Source organism: Rhinopithecus roxellana, chromosome 14 (genome assembly GCF_007565055.1).
Source record: "Rhinopithecus roxellana isolate Shanxi Qingling chromosome 14, ASM756505v1, whole genome shotgun sequence".
Taxonomy (NCBI): Eukaryota; Metazoa; Chordata; class Mammalia; order Primates; family Cercopithecidae; genus Rhinopithecus; species Rhinopithecus roxellana.
In genome coordinates, this window is record NC_044562.1 from 28,795,821 (window position 1) to 28,817,322 (window position 21,502).

Genomic DNA, 21,502 nt, shown 5'->3' on the forward strand with positions numbered 1-21,502 from the left:
TTAAAGAATAAATGGAAATTTCAGGAGCCATGAAAGTCAAGTTGTAGAGAAATATTTGGGGGCAGGTGGAGTTTCTTCAAATCCACAAGATAATGATTGCATTGTCAAAAGTATGTTGGGTAGCAGGAATAACTTCCAAATAAGCTGAAGGCTGATGTTGAGTCATAGAAAAAATGATATCATTGGATAATAGGATTAATTCCTGGATGAGAAAACTAAAGTCCTTTCCAAAGTTTGGATGACTTATTTGATGAGACTTATAATTTCCCCTAATAACCATTTTCCCCCTTTTTATTTTGTGAAAAGACCAACCTAGTCTTCACAGAGGTATGTGACTGCTCTTACAGAGACTACATTTCCCAGCCTTCCTTGAGCACATGTTGTCATGTGACTTAGTTCTGGACAGTGAATGAGTAGAACTGATGTGTGACCCTTTTGGGTCACGTTCTTGAAAGAAAGATGCTTACTCTCTATCCCCTTCCTCTGCTGGGATGTAGATGTGTGGTGGACATGAAGTGTGGTAGGAGCGAGCCAGCTTTGGCCATTCTCATGAGAATAAACTTTCGGAGGAGCCTGAGGCCGTGGATGACCTTACAAAGCAAAGATGCTCCACCTGCCTAGACCACCCACCAACTCAGAGTTTACATGAGAGAGAAATAAATCTTCTACCTTGCTCAAGCCACTTTCCTTTAGTTTTTGTTAAGGCAGCCAACACAATCCTGAAATTAATACTTCCTAAGTCCCATTTTGGTGTTGTCACTCTTGGATATCTATTACACTTAAATATTTACCCTCTTCACTAATTTATCAAAATATGTTCATTCCTTTTTATATGAATGAAAAAGATGGATATTTTCAATTGGTATTGATATAGCTTAATTAGGAAGTTTTGACTTCAGGTGTATAGATTACAGTTTATATGCTGTAAATTGAGTATTCCTTATTCTAAACACTTAGAACAAGAAGTGTTTTGGATTTTGATTTTTTTCAGATTTTGCAATATTTACAAATATATCATGAGATAGCTTGGGAATGGGACTCAAGTGTAAACACTAAATTCACTTATATTTTATGTATATCTTACACATGTAGCCTAAAGTTTATTTTATACAATATTTTAAAATAATTTTCTGCATGAAACAAAGGTTTGTGTTAAGTACTTATGTGCAAAATCTATTTCTGGCATTTTGATGGCACCCCAAAAGTTTTGGATTTTGGAGCACTTCAAGTTTCAGGTTTTCAGATAAGGGGTGTTCAATCTGTATTACTGTTCTCATAAATCTAATTGATATATTGAGCATTAAAACTTACGAGAGATTCAATTTCAACTTTCACAGACAGCGTTTATATATGCTATGTGAAGAACACATCATTATTGTTGGTTTATTTATGGTTAGGTTGGGTAAGAATCAGTTGAATATTTTTAGCCTACCTTGACAGATTTTTCCTCACTCTCCTGACTTACTGGAAACCAGTCCAGTCAATAAAAACAATTTCTCCAATGCAACCAGTTGAAAAATGTCTGTTAATTTCTGAAATATCTTGAACTGAGACTAGAGGTAAGAAACAGGTAATCAGGGGATTTGGAATGGGTTTATTGGATGCAAATTCATGTTGTAGTGAGGATATTTATCACAGCTGTAATTATAGGATACTTTTTTTTTATATAGCCTCAGAACTTGCTTCATCAAAAGCATTTTGTTTTTTAGTATCATGCTAAATCTGACTAGAGCATTTTATTTATCTCCAGGCTCTCCCTCTGCTTATTCACAGCATAGAGGCTAAGGTTTGCATTTAATTCAAGTATTCCCAAATGGAACACTTGCTGAAGTTAAAAATGAATATGTCCTCATTTTCTTGCATGGTTAACACTAAGGAAACTTAGGTAAAATTTTGATAAATATAATTCTTTTGAGTGATGCACCAGATAGGTCATCAACTAGGAATCTAATTTTACTCTAATTGATTACTATGCTTTTGAATTATTTGCAGTGTTATCTATACACATTCAAACCAATATTGGAAAGTTTCAGTTAGTAAGGAGAGATTGCCATGTTTTATTTATTCAACAACTAATTTTTTTTCCAAGGTGAATGGAGGTAGAGGCTAATCAAAGTGTTATTTGAAGGTTCCCTGTTTTAGTCCTCTTCTGGTCTATTAGATGTTTTAAATGTCTTGACTCAGAGGTTCAGTTAAAATATTTCAACTTAGCTAGCTCCCTTTCACTTCCCTATTCCCATCCCAATCTTACCTTATTTATTTCTTCTAGAATCCGGAAATTTTCTGTTTTTTTTTTTTTTTTGTATTCCTCGGTCCAACTGCATTCTTTAGGTTGGTCTAGATCACCTAGATTTCTTAAATTCAGTACTTCAGTTTAATAAGAAATACATGTGTCCTTTTCTGATTCATAGCTTCCACTAAACTAAAATTACTGTAGTGCTTTGAGATTGGGGCCCACTGTTAAAACACAGTGTTTGCAACACCTTACTCCTCCTACACTGAAGTAACTAAATTGCACAGTTTTCAACTATAGGCACACTGATTTTATTGAGTAGTCAAAAAGTAGATACAAGAGAGACATAATTATCTGCTACATTGAAAAGCAGAAATACAGTGAAATCTTAAAATAGTTATAAAATGAATGTGAGAGGCAGTATTGCATAGTGGACACTGTAACTGGTCCCTCCACACCTCTCTGTGTCTCAGGTTTTGCTTGTTAAAATTTTGATTAAATACAAAATAATATTTATAAGTAATCAAAAGGTAGGAGAGTGATACAGCATTCATTCTTCAATGTACTATTCACTTATCTAGTTCAAGAAAGTAAAAAACTTGGTCTGTGAAGCTCCTTACGTGCCCTGCCTGAATCCCATCTTTTTCCCTCTCTCAAGAAGTTACTTTATCTTGAATTTTGGAAAGTTAATGTCACAGGCTTTCTATTTTTTTGTTCTTAACCTATAAAATGAATATAATAAAGAATTCAATAACCCCATCAAATAAAGGATTAAATATTAAATTTAATATTTAATAGTGTTATGGATAGTAATAGATTAGTTTTTATTCTAGGTGCTACAGGTAAAACACCTGACATTTGACTTAGCAGATAAATCAATGAAAATGGCCATTGTGACAACAGTGATAGTAATGATGGATAAGCTTAATATTGTCATGTTTACTGTTGCTTTTGTTCATCTTTATGTTCAACAAAACATCAGACTACTTGTTAGTTTCCTTTAAGGCATCCTGAAAACACAAGAGTTACCTAGTTTTTTAAGGTAGAGAACTTTTGCTACATTAATGAAAGACTCCTGTAAGAATGCATACATATTGGGGGAGGAAATCTTGGGATCCAGGAACTTTGGGAAACAAGGATCTCTTGTGAGTTTATAGAAAAATCAATTGGATCCTGCAGAAATTTTTCATTCATCACAAATTTGTTTCAAACATTTCAAAATTTATAAGCCATGCTTTCAACCTAAGGTGATGCTTTAAATCTGTGGATAATATTAGCGCACTTGTGATTGAGATTTCGTTGCATTTACCTCTCTTTTGTGCTCACCTGGAAAACAATTATTTTCAATAATGCTTCTGTCTCTTGAACTGGAAATTATACAATCATAATCAAAGTGCTCAAAATGACCAACTCATATATTAATCTGAGACAGCCAAAGAAAATCATTTTAAAGGGCCATGGAATATGAAACTATACAGATGAGAGAACAATTGTATTCAAGCAACTCCTTTGGTTGGAAAAATTATGCTTTGGGCATGAGTCAGAAAATAATGATTTAAAAAAGCATTCAAATGTCACTTGTGGTCAATTTCATTGCCTCTAGATAAAAATCACATCACCATATCTTAGAGTAGTGACTCCTTATCGCTTTTCAAAAATCTCCATGTAACACACATTCATAAAACTACACACACCATAGGTCTAAATTTGGATGAATTTTTAGAAGGTGAATACATCCAAGTTACCATTCACTGAGATCAAGAAACAAACATCTTCACCATTGTACTGACTTTTTAAATATGTATTTCTGATCATGTTTCTCTTGCTGAGCAAGAAGGTAAAAATCAAAACCCCTGTCTATAAAGCTTGGATTAAAAAAAAGATTTAGTCAAATAATCTCTTAGCATACCAGCTGATAAATTTGATCAATCACAGCTGATTTACTATCGAAAATGATGGCCTTTTACCAGGCCACTTATATTGCTGGAGAAAGTTGGATCAAATGCACAAAGATGATCAATTATTTATTGATTTATGTGTACACAGGGCCAGCCAGTAAGTATAGCATATCATACTTGTCAATGGCTTAATGATTTGGTTTTGTATCTATAATGAGGCCAAAATATAATTTCATGCCTTGGCCAAAGAATAAATATTTGGCCACCTTTCTTTGAGTCAGTCTCTCTCTCTCTCTCTCTCTCTCTCTCTCTGTCTCTCTGATTTGTGTTAGTGAGTAAAGTTGTATGTGATGGATAACCTCTTCCTCTTTTTCATCAAATTTAGGTGGTAAAAAGTACATTTAGTAGAATAATATCAACCCACATAAAAATCTGATTATTGTGAGTTTCATTTTAAAGAAAGGTTTTACAAATTCATTTAAAATGTGTGTTATCTTTTTTTCTCTTTAAATATGGCTTTTGGCCAGGCACGGTGGCTCATGCCTATAATCCCAGCACTTTGGGAGGCCAAGGTGGGAAGATCCTTCACGTGGTGGCGTGTGCCTGTAATCCCAGCTACTCAGGAGGCTGAGGCAGGAGAATTGCTTGAGCCAGGGAGATGGAGGTTACAGTGAGCTGAGATCATGCCACTGCACTCCAGCCCGGATGATAGAGCAAGACTCCATCTCTGAGTTAATACATAAATAAAATGAATATGGCTTTTGTTACATGTGGCATATGAAATCTTTTGTAAAGTGACTTTGAGAAATCCTTTTGTTAAGCTATCCTTAGTCAAGTATTTGGATGTTGTTGCCTGATAGTCATCCCCTGGCACAACAGGATCTAACAGAGAAGCAGCTCATGTGAATGAAAAGTGTCTTTAAATTTATATATATTCTAGCTCCAGCTTCAGAAAGCATGGACAGTCATTCACCTCTGTTCGAGAGAAGAATAAGGATTAGTTTATTTTGGCTGAAGAAGTATCAGTAGTGTCCATGAAAATATAACTTTTTCTATGCCTGTTGAATTCTAAAGAAAGGTGAAAGGTGGGATCAGGAAGCCAAAAAGGGGACATTTTATCTTCATCTCAACAAGAGTATTACACTTGGTAAGCACAGATGGATAGAGACAGAGATAGAGAGAGAGGTTAACGATAGAGAGATACAGAGAGAGAGAAAATTAAGAGCAGTTAAAATCAATGTGTTTCTTTGTACCCACTCTCCAGATATATTTAAATAACAGGCCATTTGTCTTTTGTTAAGCATATTACATGCCCCTTCATTTAATAAAATATCCTTCCTGTGGGAGACATTAAAAAGCCAACAATTAGTACAAAATTCTGATTCATAGTATGACAATGTATTGCAAACCTTAAAAATGATTTTTAAAGCTATAAAAATAGCTATTTCAAATACTAAAATATTGATATTCATGTATAGTGTTCATATAATATGATGAATAGACATGCATATTGTATAATTTGTAAACATATGTGGTATACAGAGGTCTCCATTTTTAATTTTCTATTACAGAGCTAATGAAAAATTAAATGTTCAGTTTGGTTTAACAAAACCGAACATTACAGATATGTTTTCAATAAATAGCGAGTTCCAGTCTACCTTACCTCCCCAGATTCCATGCCACTTCTCAGAAGTAGCAATTATTGAGAGTTATCAAGACCTGCCTTCAAAAAATCTTTCCATGAAATAATGGAATACATGCTTATATAATCAACATAGTGGGTTTAGGTCTCAGTCCACAAATTAACATATGCAAGAAATAGTGCACTTATTTCCTTAGAACCAACTAAATATCAACATCTAGCTTCCAGCCAGCTGGGAAATTCAAATTAAGTCATCCTCCGCAGAGAGAGGTTTAATAAAGCTAAAAACCTCTTTCTGTTAACCTCTTTCAGACTCCCCAGCTCCCTGTCCAGCATCAGAATATGAGTTCTTAATTCTAACAGGACCCCTAAACATCTCCTCCTTCCTAAGAGTCTGTTTTATAAATGTGTGTCCATTATATTACCATGCTTACATTTTATTAATCATTTTTAAGGTCTGCTAATACCCTTAATATGTAAAGAAGTCTTACAAACTAGTATGAAAATAATTCTTATAAATCAATGTAAAAATTGTACAAGTCAATATAAAAAAGATAATTTCAAAAAATTAAAAATGGCCAAGGCACACACAAAATCAGCCTTACTGGTTTTCAAAGAACTTTAAGAAGATGCCTGCTCCCTATTACATTTTGCAAAGATTAAAATAATCTTATTAACTTGTGTGAATGAGATTACATAGATATGGTTATAAAGTGAACTTTAGTTGAGAATATGCATTCATACAATTTTTATGAAGAGCGGCTGGCTATATGACAATAACATGTAGAAATTTGTCCTGAGGAAAAATCATGGTTAACCATAAACATATCGGTTAAGAAAGGTATTTTTAAAAGAAAAAAGCCTAACAATAAATGATTAGTTAAATTATTATATAAAGTAATACAGTAAGTTAATTAAAAACTGTTTTTATAAACATTAATAGTTTATATTAATAATAAAAAATACTCAAGACAGGATTTTTTTAAAAAGAGCTTTTTATACAAGTTTTATAAAATAGATATTTGTGCTAAGAATAAGGTAGACAAATAACAGGATGTTAATAATATGCTAAGTATTCATATATTTTGAAATTTTCTCTATTTTTCAAATTCTCTTAAAAGATTTATATATTTCTCTGTCATTATGGGAACAAAAAACCCTTCAAATCACAGTGAACCACAATTATTCTTTTAAATAAATGAACATAGGTTTTAGATAACTTTTATATTTATTTAAAGTAATTAAGCACACAGGTTCAAAAATATTATCATCTGCCTCCCTCCCATACTTTTTGTTGTTGTTGTTATTGAGACGGAGTCTCGCTCTGTCATCCAGGCTGGAGTGCAGTGGTGCGATCTCGGCTCAATGCAAGCTCCTCTTCCTGGGTTCATGCCATTCTCCTGCCTCAGCCTCTTGAGTAGCTGGGACTACAGGCGCCCGCCACCATGCCAGGCTTATTTTTTTGTATTTTTAGTAGAGATGGGTTTCACTGTGTTAGCCAGAATGGTCTCGATCTCTTGACCTCGTGATCCGCCTGCCTTGGCGTCCCAAAGTGCTGGGATTGCAGGCAGGAACCACTGCGCCCGGCTGCCTCCCTCCAATACTTCTTGCCATCAAATCCCATTCTCCAGGAGTAAACACTTACAACTCTGTGAACTTCTTTTTTCTGATAGTTATTTTCACTTGTCTGGATAATATGCTTCAACCCATTGGTGTTGTTTATTGATTTTAGCATATTTATATTGCTATCTTCTGTTTACTTAAAAGATTCAATGTAGATCTATCTCTAAGTTATTTTGTTGATAACATTTGAAATATTAGGTATTTTACTATGATAATTAATATCTTTATTTTCTTTTTGACTACACCTCACTTTACAAAATGAGAAAAGCCTAATTATCTTTAGCTTACTACTCTCCCTCAATATCTTTTCAACTTTTAGTATCAGAATTTTTTCTTTTGCACTATCAAGGTTAATTATATTGTATTTTTTCACATAAATGTAGTCCTATTTTTTATACTTTTTATAAAATTGTCTTTAAAAGTTTAAAATGAACAAATATATTTTATTAATAAATCAATAAAAATAATTCATTATTTTGACAATATAACTATTTCATAACAGAGCTAGTCTTCCATTTTTATTTTCTTTATTTTTGTTTGATTTTATTCCTTCTTGTGTAGCCTTCTGTTTTCCCTGGAGTTTCTAATTGCCTTTCTATTCATTTTTTCCTATGAAAATGCATTATACTGTCATTCTTATTTGTTATAAAATAATATAAAATTCAATGTAAAGAACAGTGTATATAGAATCAATATTAGAGTCATCATTATTTATTTTTCCTCTTTTATTTTTTATTTTCTCTAATTTGGCCAGCAGAGATAGACTGCCAGGTGAAGACTCTGGTTTCTTGCTTTAGGGACTGAATTTTCCTGGAAGATACTTTCCATGTCTACAAAATTGCTTACAAAAACTAAATTTACTGTGAACTTAGTTTTATGATTCTAATAAAAGAAAAAACAAGTGCATATAGAAAAAATATGAGGAGAGAAAGATTATTCTTATGTTAATGGAACCTCTAAATGTATATTTTCAAAAAAACAGATAAGCTTCATATCCTCCCTCCTCAGAGGCTTCTGTAGGGCAATAATAAAGAGTCCTAAAATGATTAAAAAACATAATGAATACTTTTATTTACACAGAGATGGTATGTATGATAGGAATAATCAGAGCATATTCCTAGAGAGCTGATGGAAGAGTAGAAATTGCTAAAGCAGTACGTGGAAAACCACAGAGAGAGATAAATCCAAAGAATGAGCCAATTTACCTTGCAGAAAACGGAAAAGAGACACAAAGCTGAGGAGAAAAATAGAAAACAGAAGAATAAAGATGTGAGAGCAGCATTGGGCTGAAACTAGGGGGATGAACTGAAAGTCTGTGTATGGAGGGCTCTCCCTCCCACTACGCCCTAGGTTTTTTTTCAGAGAATGTCTTCAGCTATAGAAAAATATTTTAAAGTTTCCTTCTCTAAAAAATGAAAATATTCTAGAGAAAAGACTTCACACTTTGACAGATTATCACTATTATAGAATAATATTACCCATATAGACAGCCGATAAACTACATTTTTTTTTTTTTTTTTGAGACAAAGTCTCGCTCTGTCACCCACGCTAGAGTGCAGTGCTACAATCTCAGCTCACTATAACCTCTGCCTCCCAGGTTCAAGCGATTCTTCTGCCTCAGCCTCCCAAGAAGCTGGGACTACAGGCACCCACCACCACGCCTAGCTAATTTTTATATTTTTAGTAGAGATAGGGTTTCACCATTTGGCCAGGATGGTCTTGATCTCTTGATCTTGTGATCTGCCCTCCTCAGCCTCCTGAAGTGCTGGGATTACAGGTGTGAGCCACTGCGCCTGGCCTATAAACAACTTTTTACTGTCTCACTCTAAAATATTTGAGGAAGTCCTCCTACAAACAACAACAACAATACAATTCTTATAGAAAAACAGAAAGAATTACAATCACCAGCACTATAGGAAAATGAAATAACAGAAGGACTAGAAGAAAACCAATAAAAACTCTAAAAAGCACATGCATATTTTAAAGTTCAAAGATATTGATAAGGTACTCTCCAAAGAAGTAATAGAAAATTAGGGTTCTATAGAAAGCTTACAAGAGTATATATTTTCTCATGCAGTTATTGACAAACTTTTGGATGTTTGACAATTTAAGTAAAATATAACATCTTTTTCTTTTATATTATATTTACTAAATTACTTGTGACATTGACTTTTATAGTTTATTTGCCACTTGCCTTCTTATTAACTATCTTTTCATGTCTTTTTCATGATTCCATTGCATTATTAGGGTAGCTATATTATTAGACTTACTATGGGGTAGAGTGACTTGTGCTTTACTAGCCCTAGCCAGGATTGTTTCAGCCACTCTAGGGCATTGGTTTTATATAATTTAAAAAATAAACTTACCTACATTTAAGAAATTCTTTCTGTGATTTTAACAGGAATTATGTTAAATCTATAGATCAGTTTGGGCACAGTTGACATCTTTACTATATTGAACCTTCCAATTCATAGATATATTATGTCTCTCAATTTATTTAGGTCTTCTTTTATTTCTTCTATCAGAAATTTGTAATTTCTAACACACAGAACCCATATGTGTTTGCTAAGCATTCTTTGGATTTATTGTAAATTGTACTTTTTTATTTAAATTTTCCCATGTTCTGTATTAGTATATGAAACTGTAATTGATTTTTGTGTGTTGATCTTGGACGCTGTGATTTTTGCCAAACTAACTTAATGATTCTTCATCAAGTTGAAATAATTTTTCTTTATTTCTAATTTTCTGAGAGGTTTTATTAAGAATAAATCTCAGATTTTGTCAAATGCTTTCTTTTACATCACTTGATATTATCATATAATTTTTCTTCTTTAGCCTATTGATATGATAGATTTCCTATCGATATTCAAATGTTCAAAGGAAATTTAAAAAATACATAGAGCCTTATGTATCTGAAGTAAATTCCACTTGGTCATAATGTATACTTTTATATATATATTATGTGTTGTATTTGCTGCTATTTTCTTGAGTATTTAAGTTCATTTCATTGTTTTTATACCATCTTTGTCTGTTTGGGGTATGAGACTGATACTGGCCTTATAAATTGCTGTGGAAAGTGTTCTCTCTCTTTTATTTTCTGGAAAAGATTGTGTAAAATTTGTGTTAATTTTTAAATTTTGGTAGAAATCACCAGGGAAGCAATTTGAGTCTAAAAATTTTTTAGAGGACTTTTAAATTATAAATGACATTTATTTAATGGCATATTAACAATTTAGATCATTTATTTGATCTAGATTGAGTTTTAGTTCCTTGTGGTTTTCAAGGAATTGGTCTATTTCTACCAAGGTGTCAAATTCAATAGTGCAAAGTTGTTCACAGGATTCCCTTAAGATTCTTTTAATGGCTGCATGATCTGTAATGATGTATTACAGTTTATTCCAATATTGGTGATTTATGTCTTCTCACTTTTATTTTCTTCAGTCTTCCTAGAGGTTGATCAATGTTATTGATTTTTTAAAACTATCCAGCTTTTTGTTTCATTGATGTTTTCTATTGTTTTCTTATGTTCAATTTCATTGATTTCTGCTCTTTATTTCCTTCCCCTGCTTGCTTTCAGTTTTTGTCCTGTTTCTAGTCTCTCTATGCAGTAACTTACAGTATTGATTTGAGATCTTTCTTCATTTCTAATGTAAGCTCTGAGTGTGACAAATTTCCCTCTCCACACTGCTTTGCTATGTCCCAAATATTTTTGTGTTTTATTTTCTTTCCTTTTAGTCCAATGTATTTTTTTTTTCTGTCCTTTGATACTTTCTCTTTGTTCCTTTAATTATTTAGAAGGGTGATGTTTCATTTCCACATACTTAGGTATTTTACTGTGGTCTTTCCATTACTGACTACCTATTATGCTCTGGTTAGAGAATACACTCAGTGTGATACCAATGCATTTAAATTGTTGACATTTGTTTTATGGTCAGATATGGTATGTATTGGTGAATGTTCCATGGCATTTGAAAAAAAAATATGTTTTTTGCTATTGTTAAGTGTTCCAGGTATGTCATTTAGATCCTGTTGGTTGATTATATTTTTCAGAATTTCTGTATTCCTGTTGATTTGCATGTACCAATTCTATCAATTGCTGAAAACAGTGTTGAAGTCCTCAGTTATAATTGTGGAATTGTCTATTTCTTCTTTCATCTTTGAATTTTTGCTTCATATATTTTGAGGCTCTGTTGTTTTGTGTGCACACAAATCAAATTGTAATCTCTTCCTGGTGGATTGATTCTTTTATCATTATGTAATGTTTTATTTGTCTGTGGTAATTTTCTTTGCTCTGAAATCTTTTTATCTGATATTAATAGTACCAATTCTGCTTGGGTTTTCTGATTGGTTAAAAGGTATCATGTTGTGTGTGTGTGTGTGTGTGTGTGTGTGTGTGTGTGTGTGTGTGTCTGTGTGTGTGTTTCCATTTTCTTTTAACCTTCCTGTGTTATTGATTTTTAAGTGAATTTCTTGCAAATGGCATATACATGAACATGATTATGCTTATTATCCACTCTGCCAATTTCCATCTTTTGAGTAGTATATTTAGACCGTTTATATTGAAGGTATTTATTACCATTTTAAAGCTTAAATTTGCCATTTTGTTATTTGTTTTCTGATTGTCTTGTCTGTTTCCTCATTCCTATGTCTCTCTTTTCTTGCCTTTTAGTGGGTTTCTTGAACATTTTGGAAATCCTGTCTTGATTTATTTTTAGTGTTTCTTTGCAGTATATAGCAGGGTATCTTTTGTATAATCTTTGTAGTTGTTGTTCTGGGTCTCTGTTAATATGGATGTAGATATAAATGTAGATATTTCAACATCGTACTACTCAAGTAAGTGTACAGGGATATTGGTCTGTAGTTTCCATTCCATTTAGGTCCCTTAACCTTTCTCACTTTTAAATATATGAGTTTTAATACAAAAGATAAATGGAACAAAAAATGGTTCTTTAAAAAGATAAATAAAATTGATAGACCATTAGCAAGATTAACCAAAAAAAGAAGAGAGAAGATCCAAATAAGCTTAATTAGTAACAAAACGGGAGATATTACAACCAATACCAGAGAAATACAAATGATCATTCAAGACTACTATGAACACCTTTATGCATATAAACTAGAAAACCTAGCAGAGACGAATAAATTCCTGGAAATATACACCCTTCTAGACTAAACCAGGAAGGATTAGAAACTCTGAACAGACCATTAACGAACGGTGAGATTGAAATGGTAATTTAAAAAATTGCCAAAAAAAAGTCCAGGACCAGATGGATTCACAGTTGAATCCTATCAGACATTCAAAGATGAATTGATACCGATTCTATTTCTGCAATTCCCAAGATAGAGAAAGAGAGAATCCTCCCTAAATCATTTTATGAAGCCAGTATCACCCTAATACCAAAACTAGGAGAGGACATAACAAAAAGGAAAACTACAGACCAATATCCCTGATGAATATAGATGCATAAATCCCTAACACAAAACTAGCTAATCAAATTCAACAGCATATCAAAAAGATAATCCACCATGATCAAGTGGTTTTCATATGAGAGATGCAGGGATGGTATAACATATGAAGTCAATAAATGTGATACACCACATAAACAGAATTAAAAACAAAAATCACGTGATCATCTTAATAGACACAGAAAAAGCATTTGACAAAATCCAGCATCCCTTTTTGATTAAAATCCTCAGCAAAATCAGCATAGAAGGGACACTCCTTACTGTAATAAAAGCCATCTATGACAAACTCACAGCCAATATAATACTGAACAGGGAATAGATGAAGGCATTTCCTCTGAGAACTGGAACAAGACAAGGATGCCCACTCTCACCACTTCTATTCAACAAAGTACTGGAAGGCCTAGCCAGAGCAATCAGACAAGATAAAGAAATAAAGACCATTCAAATCAATAAAAAGGAAGTCAAACTGTTGCTGTTTGCTGATGATATGATTGCATGCTTACAAAACCTTAAAGACTCATCCAAAAATCTCCTAGAACTAATAAATGAATTCAGCAAAGTTTCAGGATACAAAATTAATGTACACAAATCAGTAGCCCTGCTATACACCAATAGAGACCAAGCTGAGAATCAAATCATGAACTCAACCCACTTTGCAATAGCTGCAAGAAAAGTAAAATACTTAGGAATATACCTAACCAAGGAGGTTAAAGACCTCTACAAGTTAAACTATAAAACACTGCTGAAAGAAATAGATGACACAAACAAATGGAAACATATCCCATGGTCATGGATGAATAGAGTCAATATTGTGAAAATGACTATACTGCCAAAAGCAATCCACAAATTCAATGCAATTCCCATCAAAATACCACCACCATTCTTTACAGAACTAGAAAAAACAATCCCAAAATTCACATGAAACCAAAAAGAGCCCTCATAGACAAAGCAAAAAGAACAAATCTGGAGGCGTCACATTACCTGACTTCAAACAGTCACCAAAACAGCACGGTACTGGTATAAAAATAGGCACATACACCAATGAAACAGAATAAATAAACCAGAAATAAAGCCAAATACTTACAGGCAACTGATCTTTAACAAAGCAAATAAAAACATAAAGTGGTTAAAGAACACCCTATTCAACAAATAGTCCTGGGATAATTGGTAAGCCACCTGTAAAAGAATGAAACTGGATCTTCATCTCTTACCTTATACAAAAATCAACTCAAGATGGATCAAGGTCTTGAATCTAAGACCTGAAACCATAAAAATTCTAGAAGACAACATCAGAATAACCCTTCTGGACATTGGCTTAGGCAACGAGTTCATGACCAAGAGCCCAAAAGCAAATGCAACAAAAACAAAGATAAATAAATGGGACTTAATTAAACCAAAAAGCTTCCTCACAGCAAAAGAAACAATCAGCAGAGTAAACAGACAACCCCCAGAGCAGGAGAAAATCTTCCCAATCTATATATCTGACAAAGGACTAATATCCAGAATCTACAAGGAACTCAAACAAATCAGCAAGAAGAAAACACACAATCCTATCAAAAAGTGGGCTAGGGACATGAGTAGACAAGTCTCAGAAAAAGATATACAAATGGCCAATAAAATATGCAAAAATGATCAACATTACTATAATCAGAGAAATGCAAATGAGAACCACAATGTGATACCACCTTACTCCTGCATGAATGGTCAAAATCAAAACAATAAAAAAAAATTGATTTTGGAGGGAATTTGGTGAAAAGGGAATACTTTTACACTGCTGATGGGAATGTAAACTATTACAACCACTATGGAAAACATTGTGGGTATTGCTTAAAGAACTAAAAGGAGAACTACCTTTTGATCCAGCAGTCTGACTACTGGGTATCTACCCAGAGGAAAATACGTCATTATACCAAATAGATACCTGCACCACCTGTTTATAGCAACACAATTTGCATTTGCAAAAATATGGAACCAACGCAAATGCCTATCATCAGTGAGTGGATAAAGAATTCACTATATATATACACACACACACACACACACACACACACATATACACACACACCACGGAATACTACTCACCATAAAAAGGAAAGATATAATGGCATTCGCAGCAACGTGGATGGAATTGGAGATCATTATTCTAAGTGAAGTAACTCAGAAATGGAAAACCAAATATCATATGTTCTCACTTAGAAGTGGAACTAAGCTATGAGGCTGCAAAGGTTTAAGAATGATACAGCGGACTTTGGGGACTCAGGGAAAGTGGTGGGAGAGGTATGAGGGATAAAAGACTACAAATTGGGTACAGTGTGTACTGCTCAGGTAACAGGTGTCCCAAAATTTTAGCAATCACCACTAAAGAACTTGTTCATGTAATCAAACACCACCTGTTCTCCAAAATCTATGGAAATAAAAAGTATGTAAATATGTGAATTTTATTCAGTTTCTTGAATCTGTAGGTTTGCATCTTTCACTAAATTTGGGAAGTTCTCACCCACTATTTCTTTAAATGCTATTTTAGCTCCTCACTCTTCTTCCTGCCCTTCTTTGACTACAATAATAGTAGTCTACAGAAACAGTCAATTTGTATTATTGACTACAATAATACAAATGCTAGTTCTTCTGCTATTGTTCCACAGGTCCTTGAGGCTTCCTTAATATATTTTAGTTTATTTTTCTCTGCTTTTCAGACTTTTTAAATTCAGTTGATCTTTCCTCAAGCTTACTGATATAAAATGCTTACAGTAAAAACATAAACCAAGAAATAAACCAAGAAAAGCCACCAAAGATTTACATTTCAATAAAATTGGCTAATTGGAGGAATTAGAACATTGCTTTTATTTATCACTTGTGATAGCCTATGAATTACAGAAATATCCTGTAGAATTTGAATTTATTCACTCTGCTGTTGGTTTTCCATATACTTCCTAGACATGGACCATGACTTCTGGTATCTCACCTTTTCTTTCTTTTTTGAAAATAACAACAACACACAAATCCAAATTCAGTGTAAATGAAACCATTAGGAAAAAAGTTATCTTCTCATTTTTTTAGCACATTCATACGTAACTGAAATGATTTATGTTCTTTAGTTTTCTTGGTATTGAAAATATGAGTGATCTTATCGACCAGTGCTGCTTGTGGTGGTGCTGTGGCTGTATGCTACCATCCAGATTCAGTGGTTCTTAGTGTCCTGAACCTCTATAGGGACAGCTAATGAACACTTTTTGGCACATGCTAAGAAGTCTGAAATAAGCACCATTATGATTTATTTCTATCTAAATTACTCCAATTTGGGAAAGGATGCTGAATTGCACTGATTTTCCATAAGACTAGCTCATTTTGATGAATACTAGTTTGTCTCTTGATGCAGGATATTAGAGAAACAGAAAATAAACACGTACACACACATATAAACGTCTCCAACCTTTTATTTTTGAATCAAACAATTGCTTTCTGTTTCTGTTACTGATTCAGTTGGTAATTAATACCATGCTCTACAATGAATGCCACTTGCATAATTTGAACATTCAACAATATTAATATTCCCTTTCTTAGAAACAAAAATGAACCAAATAACCTTTTAACAGATGTTTGAAGCATATTTTGTCATCGGATTGGGCATTTGTGCCTGTAAATAATAAAATGGTGAATTATTCTTTAAGTCTGCAGCTCTGTCAGTATTTTGCAATGTGATCACTTATATTGGAAGTAGGCTATATCATTATAAACTAATTTTCTGAGGAATTTATTTTGATGTAAAACTCTACCAAATATTCATTTTTCTCAACCTCTTCCTCATAATTATTATATTTGAAATCTGTAATTTAGAATAACTGCACATAAAACTGACAAGTGTCATTTGGCACAGTACCTTTTACATGCAAAATAGCCACTTAGGCTTATTGTTGCTAAACACGTATATACATGAAAATATTAAGGTGAATTTATTCAGCACAGAAATAAGCAGGGGAAACATTTAAATGTACTTTTACCTAAAAAACCATTAAATGGGCCAAGATATGGAAAAGACACTGAGAGGCACAAAACAAAAATTTTTCCTCATGTAATGTATTTTCTAGCTTGAAAAATGAGACATATCACTATCAAACAGTTACAACATAGTTTTAAGTTAAACAAAATAACAAGATGTAAATGTGAGACACGTCTAAGAAAGTATGCAGTTAAATGCCAAGTGAATGGTACATACAGTAAATCCTAAAAATTCAGAGAAGAGTCAAGATCCTGGAAGTCAGAATAAATCATGAAGCTCTCACCAGTCATCTTATTTGCAAGGATCATAGCAGTAAAGATATTTGTTTATGTGAAAATAATTGCTGTTTTAACCATTGAAAGTAGTAACGAGAAACCACAATAACTTTCACACCAACCAACTAGAATCATGAGGTGCTGAAGCTAGCCTGTTCTGGCTCCAATGAAAGATGATCATCAGCAAGTTTTACCAGCTCTGCATTCAGTCATGTTAGGTTAATAGCATGAAACTGTCCCGATTGGAAATATTTATACCCAAAAAAGGGGCAAATACTAAGAAAAACACACATATACACACACAGTTGATAAATTTACCAGCCTACCATCGTATGTAAGGGAACTTACCAAAATCTAGTTCAAATATTAATTTTATTTCTATTTAAAATGTTTTTGTTTTACATATGAGGAGGCTGAGGCCAAGGGGTTAAAGTGACTTCAGTAAGTCACACTGTGAGTAAATGACATCCTGATTTTCACATTTTTATAATCTAACCTTTGTTCAAACAATTTAATTATTTGTTGGTCTGACAGTTTTAGCCTATCATAGATCCTTGTTATACAGAAGTACAAGAAATCCTTACCATTCACTTTGTAGAACTATTAGGTTCTTTCTGACATGTGTTCCAGTAAAACTGATCCCTCTACCCATTGAGTCTCCCACATTTAACCATTACTCTGATTCTGTTCTCCCACCAGACCCTGGATCAATCTGTTTATTTCTACAATTTGGGAGTGTTCATAAAGTACTAGTAAAGAGAGTTTAAGCCACTAGAGAGATTTGCACTTAACTGATTATAGAGTATTGAGAAGGGATTGTATTATAGCTTAGTGATTTGAATCCAATATTCTCTCCAGCTAAGTTGGAGCTACTGCTTTTTCATCATGCAATTTTGCTACAACCCTAAATGCTGGAGAAATCCTGCTTATCAGTTAGAATGAGCTATATACTAGGCTGCAGTAACAACCTCCAAATCTGTGTGTCTTAACCAAAATATATTTCCCGTGTATGTTACATTGCTCTCTTAGGTTGACAGCAGCTCTGTTCCATGTCACTCCCACTCAGGGACTCAGGATGACAGAACCTCTACATCTATAATGTCACGAGAGCAGGAAAAAAGTAACATAGTTGATCACATATGGGCTCACCAAGTCTTCCGCCCAGAAGTAAACACCTCATTGCTGCTCATTTTACTCATCATGTTATATTGGCCAGTGGAAGTCTCATGGTCTAAGGGATGTAAAATTCCACCAGAATTGAAACATTGGTAACAGCCCTAAAGATTACCACAGCTTAGGTATCTACCATTAATAACTGGAGAGAGTAAAAGTTTTGGCTAAATTTGAATGATAAAAAACAATCTATATAACTAAACTGTATTTGTCTTGTGTCTTATGTGTGTAATTCTCTCTGATTGAGATAATATCAATATCTACTATAAAATCAGTACAAAAGTATATTTTTTTTAAAGGAGGAACATGATTATTTCTAAGTGAGCTGTGCCCAAACTGTATCTCTAGGAGAGAGCTTTTATTCATTTACATAGTTCAATTTCTCTTTCAAATTCACTTTATTGTTATGAATGTAGAGTGATACCCAGCCCATCACAAACAGAGATGGTTAGGTTTCTAAAGGTAATTTCTGCCTGAGGGCTTTGTGTTTTCATCATCTCACTTTCTTTTGTTTTTAGTTCTTGCTGTTGTTGGACTTCCTGACCTATTATATGGCAGTGACTCTGGGTTGACGTATCCTTATTTTTATTTTATTTCCCCCTGTGGAAGAAACTAGTATAGAAGGTCAGCCTAATCTCCAACTCTCCTGAACATGACAGGTTCTCTACAACTTGAGACTTGTAAACGTCAATGAATTATATCCTCCATTCCCCTCAACTAAAATGCATTCCCTACACTGCTGATAAAGTAGAAGACCTATGTGGGGTGGGGAAAATTAGGAGTATAATCCTACGAAGGATATCCATACTTCACGACTCCAAGACCCAAAGGTTTGACTGTCCTTGGCCATATTAAGCCACAATTTTTTCCCATTTTTGTTTGTTTGCTTTTTCTTTTTAAGCCAGATGCTGGTTGAGTGACAAAGTCACGTTCACAAGCATGTTACATGATGGCACTAATTTCATTTTGAAATATCACATTTTATTAATGATAGATAAATGTATTATGTACAAATTCTACTTACATGTTATTGGTATATATAAGCATGTAACTTGAAAACATTCTTTTAGTACTTTTTATATACACTAGAGTTTCAGAAACATTTCTTTTTGGAAAATTTTTAAATTGACAATGTCTCTAGTTAAATGTTAATTTCTACAGCAATTTAAATGGGTTTTCTTTGCAAATGTTCTTAGATACAAATAATAGACCTACATATTTTTAGAACTGAGAAACTTAATTCAAGTCACATCTACATTTTACCAGTTAGAATGATATGGTTTGGCTCTGTGTCCCCACCCTAATCTCATGTCAAATTGTAATCCCCATATGTCAGGGGAAGGGCCTAGTGAGATGTGATTGCATAATGAAGGCAAATTTCCCCCTCACTGTACTCATGACAGTGAGTGAGTTCTCACAAGATCTGATGGTTTAAAAGTGTGGCACTTCCCTTCTCACTTTCTCTTTCCTGCCACCTTGTGAAGAAGGTACTTGCTTCTCCTTCACTTTCTGCCATGATTGTAAGTTTTCTGTGGCCTCCTCAGCCATGCAGAACTGTGATTTAATTAAACTCTTTCATTTATAAATTACCCAGCCTCCAGTAGTTTTTTATAGCAATGTGAGAATGAACTAATACAGAAGACTGGTACTGAGAGTAGGGTATGGCTATAAAGACACCTAGAAATGTGGAAGCGACTTTGGTAACAAGGAAAGGTTGGAACAGTTTGGAGGGCTCAGAAGAAGAGAGAAACTTGAAGGAAAGTTTGGAACTTCCTACAGACTTGTTGAATGGTTGTGATCAAAATGCTGATAGTAATATGGACAATGAAGTCCAGGCTAATGTGTTCAGACAGAGATGAGGAACTTATTGGGAACTGGAGTAAAGGTCACTCTTGCTATACGTTAGCAAAGAGAATGGAAGCATTTTGCCTCTGCCCTAGAGATCTGTGGAACTTTGAACTTGAGGGAGATAATTTAGGGTATCTAGTACAGGAAATTTCCAAACAGCAAAGCATTCAAGATATGACCTGGCTTTTTCCAATAATGTATGCTCATATGTGCTCATAAAGAGAGGATCTGAAATTGGAACTTATGTTTAAAAGGGAAGCAGAGAATAAAAGTTTCAAAAATTTGCAGCCTGACCATGTAGCAGAAAAGAAAAACTCATTTTCATGGGAAGAAATTCAAGCTGGCTGCAGAAATTTGCATGAGTAAGGAGTAGCTGAATGTTAATAGCCAAGACAATGGGGAAAATGTCTCCAGGAAATTTCAGAGATCTTCACGGCAGCCCTTTCCATCCCAGACCTGGAGGCCTAGGAGGAATAAATGGTTTTGTGTGCAGCCCTGGGACTTGGTGCCCTGTGTCCCAGCGGCTCTAGATCCAGCCATGGCTAAAAGAAGCAAAGGTACAGCATGGACCATTCTTTCAGAGGGTGCAAGCCCCAAGCTTTGGTGGCTTCCATGTGATGTTGAGCCTGTGGGTGCACAAAGGTCAAGAGTTGAGGCTTGGCAGCCTCTACCTAGATTTCAAAGGATGTGTGGAATTACATGGATGTCCAGGCAGAAGTCTGCTGCAGGGAGCCCGGGAGCCCTCATGAAGAACCTCTACTAGAACATGCACTGGAGAAATGTGGGGTTGGAGCCCCCACACAGAGTTCCACTGGGGCAGTGCCCACTGGAGCTGTGGGAAGAAGGTCACCATCCTTCAGACCCCAGAATCATAGATCTACTAACAGCTTGCACTGTGTGCCTGGAAAAGCTGCAGGACTCAACACCAGCCTATGAAAGCAGCCGAGGGGCTGTACCCTGTACAGCCACAGAGGCAGACCTGCCCAAGGCCTTGGGAGCCCATCTATTGTGTCAATGTGGCCTGAATGTGTGACATGGAGTCAAAGGAGATTTTGGAGCTTTAAGATTTAATGGCTGCCCTGTTGGGTTTTGGACTTGCATGGGGCCTGTAGCCCCTTTGTTTTGGCCAATTTCTCCCATTTGGAAAGGGAGCATTTACCAATGGCTATATCCACATTGTATCTTGGAAGTAACTAACTTGTTTTTTGTTTTACAGGCTCACAGGTGGAGGGCGCTTTCCTTCTCTCAGATGAGACTTTGGACTTGGAATTTTGAGTTAATGCTGGAATGAGTTAAGACTTTGGGCAACCATTGGGAAAGCATGATTGGTTTTGAAATGTGAAAAGG